The following is a 12,038-nucleotide window of genomic DNA, read 5'->3' as shown; positions in this document are numbered from 1 at the left end:
TTTTTTTCCTTTCACCACGTTAATACAGTAGAGCATTGATTATCCGAAACAATTTGGGACGGGGGGTGTTCGGATAATTGATTTTTCGGATAACCGATCATTTACGAAAACAAATTCTACCGGTGTCATAGAAGCAGTATGAAACAAAGAAACTCTGATATTAAATACAAAACTGTACATACAGTACACATTTTGTATCGTACGTTTTACAAGTAATACCGAAAACTGACTAGCCAAGTTTGACAAGTTCAAAACGGCCATTAAAGTAGGCCTACTGTTTAGGAAAAGAAGTCCAAACTTTTTTTTTTTCCTTCAGAACTGAAACTCGTTTTTTTTTTTTTTTTTTTTGCTAAATCTCGGAAACAGCACTAACGAAACTGCTATATGGCGCTCACGCAAATTCAAATTTGCCGACTGAAACGCTTTCGATTAACCGATATTTCGGTTGTTCGGAATTCGGATAATCGATGCTCTACTGTAATGTCAAAAGAAGTACTTATACAAATTTTGGCCACTCGACCGCAATTACGAGGCCGTCCAGAAAGTGATATTCCCTGGGTCCGTGCACAGAAAAAAAACACAATTGTATGGAAAGATTTATTGAAACAGATACAGAAATTGTTGCACTACTTATCAACATATCCCCCACTGGAATTAAGACATTTGTTATACCATGGAATCATTTTTTTCTCTGCGTTGTAGAAGTCAGTTGCTTGGGATCCGAACCAGGGTTTCAAGCTGTCTGCACTTCTCTGTTGATCCCATGGTATGACAAATGTCTCAATTCCGGTGGGGAATATGTTAAAAAATAGCTCAACAAATTGCTATATCTGTTCCAATAATTTTTTCCAGTGAAATTGTGTATTCTTTCTGTTAACGGTCCCTGGCGAACTTATTTTTTATGGCCCTCGTAATTGCGGTTGAGTGGCCAAAATTTGTATAAGCACTTCTTTTGATATTAACATGGTGGAAGAAAAAAATTAACTTTTTTTTATGCCTCCATCAGAATGTTTCCTTGATAGATGAATTTCTGTCCTCCGATAACACTGTACGTATTCACAATAGCATTGTTAGTTTGGTAACAGAGAAAGCCTATGCGTGTAATCTTATTCACGAACATTTTAATCAGTTTTGATAAACAATGGTGTAGACCGAATGCCGAAAGGGTGGAACATGCTACCAGCGGTGTTTGCTAAATGATAATTCACTGATATACAGTTTTGATTAAGGAAGGTATTCAGCATTCCCGCAGTATACAGATGCTTCAATTACCATCCTGCTCGCTGAAGTAGAAACGTAATGGGAAATGCGATAAATGAACTGCGGCTGCGCAGATCGCGTTCAATTTCCTTGCTATAAATGGCATCAGAGAAAATCGCCCAATCATTTTTTGTGTGTTTTGTAGTCAGAGTCTTAGTAATTGGTTTAGTTGTTTTTACGGGAATTCAAGTTAGTTCAATTACAGCCTTTTTTCTTCAAAACATTACTTTAAATGTTACTGTATTTTTACTTTGGCTTATTGAGCAGAGTTTGTTCCGTAAAGCAAGCAAAACTGATTTTTAATGTCACTATGCATTTTGAGAATATTTTATGGGTTATTCTGATTGAGCAGCAGAGATTTTCGTAGGACTACGTCATGTCTTAGGTGATAAAAAATTGAACAAAAGTGAATTGCGATTCCAGACGGTCCATGCACAAGTTCACTAGTTCGAGTCCTGAGATTGTTCGGCGGCGCGAGCTGCTGCTTCTTTCTAGTTCTGTTGAAACCGTTTAACTCTCTCTGTACTAGTGATTTCAGCCTTGTTAGATTCCTTTTGACCTACTATTATCTCCTGTTGTGATATTTGTTATTTATTGTTACATTTATAAGCGGTAATGCGTGGGATCATGAAATATACAGGATGTATATGTAAGATTAAGATTATGTTTTATTTAACGACAACGACGCTCGAAACTGCAGAGGTTATATCAGCGTCGCCGGATGTGCCGGAATTTTGCCCCGCAGGAATTATTTTACATACCAGTAAATCTACTGACATGAGCCTGTCGCATTTAAGCACACTTAAATGCTTTCGAACTGGCCCGGGATCGAACCCGCAACCTTGGGCATCGAAGGCCAGCGCTAAACCAACTCGCCAACCGGATCGACTATGTATATGTACATATGTCAATAAATGTGGATGCGTATTCCTTAGACCAAACCATAACAAAAAGTTCATATGAACATGGATCCGCAAACCCTTCGTTAGGGAGTTATGGGTTTATTGGTAATGGCATAATTATGTGATACATTTAACAATACACATTTACAAAAAATGCTCAAAGTGACCTCCTCCTGCTTCGATGCATGCCCTGAGCCTGCGTTCTGTGCCTTGCAGTACTCTGTGCAATGTCCTGGGGTGTTACGGATTTGATCAAATTTGCTACCGTATTTCCATCTGCTAGGCCATAAATGTAGTGCATATCTATTTCTCTCACTGAATACATCTTGTGATATGATGAAAGTTGCTGTGAATAACACAAAACAGAACAAAAGGCAATCAGACAAAACAAAAGAAATGTAATGACCAACTTTAATGAAGAAAGTGGGGAAAATGCAGTTTGAGATGAATTTCATAATCAGGGGTCACTACAGGAAATTCCTTTCATAACTCCCTAACGAAGAGTTTGCGGACCCATGTTCATATGAACTTTTTGTTATGTTTTGGTGTCAGAAATACGTCCCCACATTTATGGACACATATATAGATACAACCTGTATATCTGTATAAATTTAATTTCGAGTTGAATAAACATCTTGTTTAGTCAACTGTCCGAAGACAGGTCTGAACCTCACAACTGATACCAAGAATACTTATGAGGCAACTATACCTGAAGATAATGGGGTAGAGTGGCCAGTTTCTTTCCCCCTTTCATCGCCGACTAGCTATATATTACACTAGTCAAACTTGAGATGTATACAAACAATAATTGTTCTTCCTCTGAAAATTATCGTTAATTGAGATGTACTGCCTAATAATATGTAGATGCATGTATCAGACAGAACGATTCAGAGTTAAAAGATCCACTGTAAAATGTCCAGCTGCAATAACGTCAACTATGCTAAAACGTCTTCAGCGCATAAAAGTCCACTGCAATAAAACGTAAAAGTCTAGGAATTTTGTTGCAAAAATGTCCATGTTACAAATAACTCCGCTTGCCAGTGTCAAAACCATTATTATTCGTCTTCTTTTTTAGCAATTGCTGAAGAACATTCAGTTTTAAATTATAGGATGTAACACGAAGATACTGTCTAATGCTGTTGCTGACTCAATATTCTTCATCTCTCTGCACTATTCTCTCGACCCTGCGTTGATTTATCATGTATCTCTTATTTATGGGTTCTCTAATATTGATGTGTCCTTGAATTTGTATAATTGAGTTCTCTGTAGAATTTTGTTCATCTCTAACATGCTCTAAAAATCTCTAAATGCTGTCATGATGTGCCGACACCGTACTTAACCCGAGCTATGGTATGGATGATGATGATGATGATGATGGTGATGGTGATGATGATGATATGTAAGTTAAAGATGGCGAAGTGAGTTCGAGGTCTAACAAAGAAAGCTACCCAGCAATTCTGCTTCAATTGGTTGAGGGAAAACCCCGGAAAAAACCCAACCAGGTAACTTATCCCAACGAGGAATTCAACCCGGGTCCGCTCGTTTCACGGTCAGACGTGCTAAACGTTACTCCACAGGGGTGGACTCACCTTGACTTTAGTTTTGCATTTGTTCTTCTTACCTTTACTCCTGCCATATCACCTTCGTGTGTGTGATTCCGTCCAGCATCCTGCACAATTTGAATGTTATCCAAGTCCTTGTTGGTTTCACAGCGTACGCTGCACTTGCTTCTTTCTGAGCACGTCCAGTAGAGTTCATTACCATTTCTACTTCTGATGTGAAAATGAAAAATAAAATACCGTGTATTGAAAGCTGTTTCTCTTTTGTGAGTACATGATCTGCAATTTTGCTGTTGCCTAGTAACAAAAGCAATATTGTTATTGCCTAGTAACAAAAGCAGCATTGTTACTTTTGTGGACATATTAGTTAACGGATATTTTAAAGTGTACATTCTGACATCTGGTCTTTTTAATACATGAACCTGTTGCCTTGGACCATATTATTGTGACATTTTTGTTCGGTAGACATTTTTATGTGCGGACATTTTACTGTGGATATTTCAACCTGGAAGCGATAGAACCTCAATCAGAGGATTTGAGTAAAGTTACCTGGTGTTTTATTACGTAGATCTCGAGTTCTTTACGACATCATAAATTAATATGTTACGTCAATCGGGTGCCGAGAAAAAATAAGTGGAATGCTGCAGCGAGGCCGAAAAATTATGTAAATTGCGGGCGTCACCCGAAAGAGATCTGGGAAGGTGATTGCGACTTCCTTGGATAGTACCGATAAGTGGTATTTATTCTGAAGTAGTACTACAATATCATTATTGTAAATCTATTAAAAATTATAGCGATTTTGTTGTACCATTTACTTTATCTCACAGCCCAAAGTGCAGCCCATACATACGTTTGGTCCACACCTGTGGAGTATCGGTTAGTGCGTCTGGCCGCGAAACCAGGTGGCCCGGGTACGATTCCGGTCGAGGCAAGTTACCTGGTTGAGGTTTTTTCCGCGGTTTTCCTTCAAACCCAATATGAACAAATGCTGGGTAATTTTCGGTGTTGGACCCCGGACTCATTTCACAGGCATTATCACCTTCATCTCATCAGACGCTAAATAATATAAGATAAGATGTCGTAAAATAACCTTATAAAAATACTTACCTGTGTGATCTTTGTCCTGTACTGGCTCGAGTGCATAGACGAAGTCCTATATCAAAACACACAATTATCAGGGACTATATTTTTTTGGCAATAGCGATACGCGCGAAATGTTCTACAATTATTTGGATCAGAACATGAAATTTGTCTATAACTACAAAATATACATCCTTTATCGCAGAACCTATTAAATTTGCACCAAAATGTTATTCAATAGTGCCAAAAGAACATGTTTGTGACCTTTGTTTCAGTTTTAATTCCTCAATCGCTTGGCAACACCAATATTTCTGTTTTTTTTTCTCTCTCACTTTCACTATATCTATGGCTATCGAAAAAAATCGATTTCTGTAGCCGATTGCAGCAAGAATTGAATAACGCTGTATGTAATATGCAACATTTTTCAAACGTGCTCCATTCAGAGATAAATTTGAGCCTTAAAGACATGTCAAAGGACACTTTTTGTAGGGTTATATTGCCCTGCAAAATGCACGGAAGAAATCTGTGAGTGAAAAAAGAAACAATGAAGAGTTTAAGGGACTAGTAGAGGACCACAATGAATTTGGTGTGAGTTATTTGCAGGCAGAGCGGTTCCCACCATCTAATATGGACAACGAGAGGGCTTTTCTGCGTAGGTACACAAAAATACTCACTGATTGTCGCACCAAACATCTTCATGGGAACAATTTAGAAACTATGCTTGGTTTAAATTTTGTTGTTGTTGATATGTGATGTGTAAGCAAAAATAATAATAATAATAATAATAATAATAATAATAATAATAATAATAATAATAATAATAATAATAATAATTAAGTAACTAAAAGTTTTATATTGAATATAACATAATACATAAAGTAGATACAAATTTAAATTCTGCTAGCTGCGGAATGTAGCTTTAATCTCGGTGTACGACACTGACCGAGTCCGCACCTGTGGAGTAAAGGCTAGCGCGTCTGGCCGCGAAACCAGGTGGCCCGGGTTCGATTCCTGGTTGGGGCAATTTAACTGATTGAGGTTTTTGTCCGGGGTTTTCCCTCAACTCAATATGAGCAAATGCTGGGTAACTTTCGGCGCTGGAACCTGGACTCATTTCACCGGCATTATCACCTTCATCTCATTCAGACGCTAAATAACCTAAGATGTTGACAAAGCGTCGTAAAATAACATACCCTACTACTACACTGACCGATCTCACTTTATTGCGCCATACGCTATCTAAAGTTTCCAATATCAATGTAATTTCAGCAGACGTTTCTTGCAGGAATCCCCGGCACACATGTCTTGCGAATGATACTGAGAACAGTAATATTTCCATTGTTTCTAAACTGGTGATAGTACTATCTTGAATATGTAAGAACAGCAAAATTATATCTGGAGAAACGCTACTTCTTCGAGGATATGTGACGTTTATTTGCACATGAGGTGTTAGGTTCCAAAGTACTTTTTATCCTGTATCTATGGTTTTCAAAAGCCACAAAAAACATTTCTGTAAGTCATTTTTTAATAATGTACTTAAACCTAAGTGTTAAATCTCAATAAAAAATTAGAAAATCGGTCTGCAAAATTTTATCCATGAAACTTTAGGATGACAACAAAATAGGCATAATATCTTGAATAAGATACCGATGGAAACCGTTCACTGATATATGCGGGTTCTGGAACGACAAATAAAGGATTTGAATGTATTTGGAACCAGAATATAGCCTATAATAAGCCTTCTTTCTCAAAAATAATCAACTTTTATATTCGTTACTTTCTGAGTCTTATAAAATATTAAACTGGAAAATATTAGTTACATTACCGGAAAAGTAAGGAAATTTTATTATTTCGAAATCATAAACAGAAATATAGCCTATCTTATATCTTATCATAAGCCTGATGAAAAAAAGTAAGTGAAAAGGAATGTCTCTTGGGCTGAGTATGAAGTGTAGAATGTAAAATAAGAATAGAAAATAGAAAACTGATTCTGCTGGCATTAAAAATTTGAATTGGACTATTAAATTACGATGAAGCACCAAGAAAACTTAGTAAGCCAGGCAGACATAACCTTGAATAACAAGCAACCTTAATTCTAGCCTATGTTGCAGCGGTGATTAACTATAAAAATATCATATTTTTCATACATTTTTATTTCAATATCGGATTATGTTCATAGACGTTTAAATATCAATTAAGTTCTTCTCTTAATCAAGATATGAAAGGATAAAGAACATTGTGGAACCATCAGCATCTGAATCCAATATAGCACCATGAGGATGAGGCGTTTTATGAAGCAACTTGAACAAGGTGGGTTTTGGAACAGACGCACTAGTGAATTGAAAGATTTTCTTTTTTTTTTTTTTTTAGAGCAGTAGCCTATTTTTTAATGTTTAAATTAAAGAGCACAAAACATAGTTTGGAACATAATGTGTCTATAGAATGATAGAGAAACGGGTGTAGACTCAGAAATGAACTACTGCTAACACAATTAGACGAGCAAAATTCGCTTTCGGCGCCTGGGATCGAACCCTGTCCTTGATTCTACGTACCAAGCGCTCTAACCACTGAGCTACGCCGAAGTTTAATCCATAGTACCGGATCGAATCCCCCTCTCTAGTGTTTTTTCCTTTGTGACCTTACTCCAATTTCGACATATATTTCGACATATATTAAGTCAACTGCCATTATACAAGGAGCGACCTCAATTGAGTGACTTGGTGGCCGGGATTCCACAGTATATATGCACTGTTGGGCGAAAAATCTACGTAAAGATTAATTTTTGATCCTACAGAATTTATCTGTTATGGTAATAATTGTTATTAGAGTGCATATATACTGTGGAATCCCAGTCACCAATTGAGTCCGTTCCTTGTATAATGGCAGTTTACTCAATATAGGATAATGTAAACATATATGTCGAACTTCGAGTATGGCCAAAAAGGGAAAAACACTAGAGGAGAGGAATTCGATCCGGTGATGTGGATAGAACTTCGGCGTAGCTCAGTGATTAAAGCGCTTGGTACGTAGAGCCAAGGATCCGGGTTTGATCCTCGGCGCCGGAGCCAATTTTTCTCCTCTAATAATTGTTACCATAACAGATAAATTCAGTAGGACCAAAAATTAATCTTTACGTAACACAATTTCGTCCAAAATTTGATAAGACTGATTTTAGAACCTAACGCTTCGTATTTATTCACTAGGAATAACCAATCTAGAAATCTCGCGTTTTATATGTTCGACAGCTGTAAGTAAAGCTTGAACATTAGCTCGAAAAAGAAAAAAACGTTAACTGTCAAGCCGACACAATAAGAATCAGATGTTATATTGGTGCAGATATAGTACTGGTTGCTTCGTACACGGACAAGGGGATTGGGGTCAGTTTCCTTTTTTACGAGTCACATTTAGCAAACTCTATGCGTTGTGTGAGTCGAACAGAGGTGTAAAAGTAGGGTAACTGTGGCATCAAGCAGTTAGCGCTCCACTGCACAAGTTGTAATGACAGTCTATAAAGCTGACACGTCGTACAGCGACTATAGTTGCTAAAATATTTCATTAAGTGATAATGTGTTTCCATTCACACTATTATTCTTCTCACTAAAAACAGACACATTTATCTTACATAGTTTTATAACATGCAGTTACCTTTCTTTCGTAAAGTGTGCTCATCGTCGATCGAAGTCTTAGAGCAGTGGTCGTCAGCACTAGCTGAAATGGGTTACGGGTAAGCAGGGTAAGGCGACATGCACCCTCGTGCAGAAGAAAGCATACCCGCCAGCAGCCACGAATGCACACTGGTCTGTAAGAGACCTGCGGGTAAGAGAAGCTAGCCCGAGAGTCCAGTGTTCTGATGACCGCTGTCTTAGATCACAGATTTGAACTGATTTGAATGTCTCGAAATTTCAATTGAATGAAAAATTCGGTCTTGCAGCTACCATTTTATCAATTCTCCATCTTTACCAAAAATGTCATACATTCAACAAAATCGAAAATAAATCAACGCTACAATAGGTATCCTACAAGCAAAACTCAGCTCGGACTCCTCGCGGCGCGCATGCTATACCCCTATTACCCCCTCCTGTAAGCGTGAGAGCATGCTGGGAACGGGAGCATATGTCATCTGCGCGAGACAGTCACGCCCGCTGGTTTCAGCGCACTGAGTATTCCTTGTCGGATGCCTATAGTTACAATCTCCTACCATGTCCGCCGATGTGGAGTAACGGTTAGCATGTCTGACCATAAAACGAACGGGTCTGGGTTCAAGTCCTGGTTGAGGTTTTACCCAAAGTTTTCCCTAAACCAGTTCAAACAGAACTACTGGGTAACTTTCGGCGTTGCACCTCGGACTCATTTCGCTGGCTACGACCGAACTCCCATACGGCCTACAGAATCCCTTTACCTTTATGCATAGATATCACCGCGATCACTCAATCTCAGGTCCCACGAACATTATGAGCGCCAGAGAACAGTCTACGGTAGACAGCATTAACACCAACAACTTATGACCACATAGAGTACTATGAGTCCAAGTTCGAAAAGAGTATACAAAACTGAATTATTATAGGGGAGATTGTTGTATCTTTGAACATTTTTTGTTTCTAATTTTTGCTGCTTCCTTGAGGACTCAAACTGAAGTAGATTGTAGAGAAAGCCACTAAGTAGCTCTGGTCATAGTTTCGTTTTGATTTATTGCAAAGTGTGAGTTCTGTGGACAAAACAATGTTTTTAGTACCAAAAGTAAATATTTCGTTCATTCTTATATCTTTTCTAACAAGAGAACAAATTGTATTTGTGACTATCAATCAAGTACGGTGTGTTCCCTATCATACGTTAATTTCCATGATTTATTCGAACCTTTAGTTTTGGCAACTATACTTGTTTAAACGTGCACCCTCCTGTACCTCTGAACACAAAAGATATTGTACTATGGAACATGTTTCAAGGTACACAATACTATCGGTTATTATTTTCTTTTATTTTAAGATCATTCCATGAAGTAAGTCTGGGGTTAAGAGGCACCCAATTGATCCGGATATCTTGAAGATAGCTGTTGAAGCAATTATGGCTCCTCCAGGATATAAAATCTCAATCAGAGAAGCCTGCACTGGTTTATACGGAAAATACCTTTTAAATATGATTATGAGTTTTTACAGCTATATTCCACGTGTTCCAAGGTACAAAAGGGTATGTTCAAAGGTACATGAACCTGTTGTACTTTTGAACACATTACATACCGGTATCCCTTCATTTTATTTTTTCCATCCTTAATAGATCTGCAAAATAGGAAAATATATACAGGAAGTTGTAAAGGAATCTTCAATATTTATTTCAAGCACTTCTTCATTTAAAAAATTTCATTTCCCAAAATTGAAAAAAAAAAAATAAACTGTGAAAAATGTTTCAAGATACAACAGTCTCCTCTAATTATATTCCAATTTATAAAAACAGCAGGGAGAACTGAAAAATAACGAATAAATTAAATAGCAATATAATTCTCACGAAGATAAAAGACACTACAAGACAATTTAATAGTGATGGCGTGAGAACAGATGTCGATCTATACTTTATCACAATATATAAAATAATTGATTACCGAGTAAGTAATATGATAATGTAAAAATAATAAGTTAAATCTTAATATTAGGACAATAGTTACAAAACAAGCCACTGAAGTTCAAACATCAGGGACGACGTGAGAAATTGCATTCAGTATTAATGTTGAATTAGGCAGAATTATCTAAAAATGAAATGCAGAAAATACAAGAGAAAAAAACTAAATACGAATTCATTGAGCAACCATAATATCAAACTAATGTATAATGAAACATATCTGTAATGTGAAACAACACGCAAAAAATGTTAAACATATAGTTAGTTTCTTCTTTCATCTTTGCTATGGCGCAGTGTTTGCATAAAGTTTTATTTCCACCACGAATATAAATCATGCGTTTGATATATATCTTAAAATATTTCATGTATTAAATATGATCTTGTGAAGGTTTCCATAGCATGATGGAAGGCCATACATCTCAACAGTATTTTTTTCTGTCTTCTCTAACACAGATACAGCACAACACTGAATTAGAATCAAGAGCGTTCCAATGGTTGGGACTATATTGTTCTTGTTATAATGCAGTAGGTTCATTCATATTATACGGCCTAACATTTTTTGTCTTCGTCTGAATTTATAACGCAGCCTTCTGCAATATCCTCGGCAGAGATTCCTTAGACCGCTGTGTTATGTCAGATATACATGTACAGTATTTTGTGAACAAACTCGCTTTAATTGGGCTAGAATATTGCATGTTATAGTATCTAAAATAAAAACGATAATCTTTAATTAAATTTGTTTTAACTTGCCCAGTTTTATCTCATAATACTCCTTGTATAACTTTGCAGACGTTTTAATCCATTCGTTCCTACTTTATGTTATTGTTTTATTCCCTTCACAATCTACTCTATCTCTACTCAATTTTAGTTAGATTTTCTGAACTCGAATTAGAATCCCAGCGGAAACAGGATATGTATCTGATACTCGTAGAATTGGGTGTCTGTATTCTGATCGTATTAGACCGATGTCCTCGCTTCATGATGACCAAAAGCTCGCGCCTAGTGCCGAAAGCTGCACACAAGAAAATTTATGCTCTTTTTTTTTCAGACATCTGAAAACAGAGCATCAAACATTTTATATGAACTCTCGGATCCCTATATCTGCTCACCAATCTAAGGATGACGTACTGTAATACACGGATGAACTATCTATGCGTAATTCAACATCAGTCCTCAAAATAATTCCATTTTAGTTTCATTGAGCAGTCTGAAGCATATGCATTTATGTATCATACAAAATAATCTAAGTGGAAAACTTTTGTAAATAAACCGTGTCTACACTAAGAGTATACAGAATAATAGCTTATTACTTCACAACCGTATATTATAATTCCTTAAAATAAAGCTCATTCAATAGAAAAACTCTCCAAGATTTCGTTTCATACCTTTTCCATGACCAAAGATATTGATAAAGAACCTGGTGATGCCTAACCACAGTCTAGTATATAGAGTCGCTAAGCTCAATACGTAGTAAATATGCAAACATTAGATAGTTGCTCACCACTAGTATCGCTAATATCGCCTCATTACAGGCAATGCAAAATAGTACCGTCACAGTCTATTGTTTCTAGCACTCTCAAAACTCAAGCTTCGTGATTGTATATAGTAGACTGTGGCCTTACTTTGA

Source organism: Periplaneta americana, chromosome 5, assembly GCF_040183065.1.
Source record: "Periplaneta americana isolate PAMFEO1 chromosome 5, P.americana_PAMFEO1_priV1, whole genome shotgun sequence".
In the NCBI taxonomy this organism is placed as follows: Eukaryota; Metazoa; Arthropoda; class Insecta; order Blattodea; family Blattidae; genus Periplaneta; species Periplaneta americana.
Note: the sequence above shows the minus strand (reverse complement) of the source record.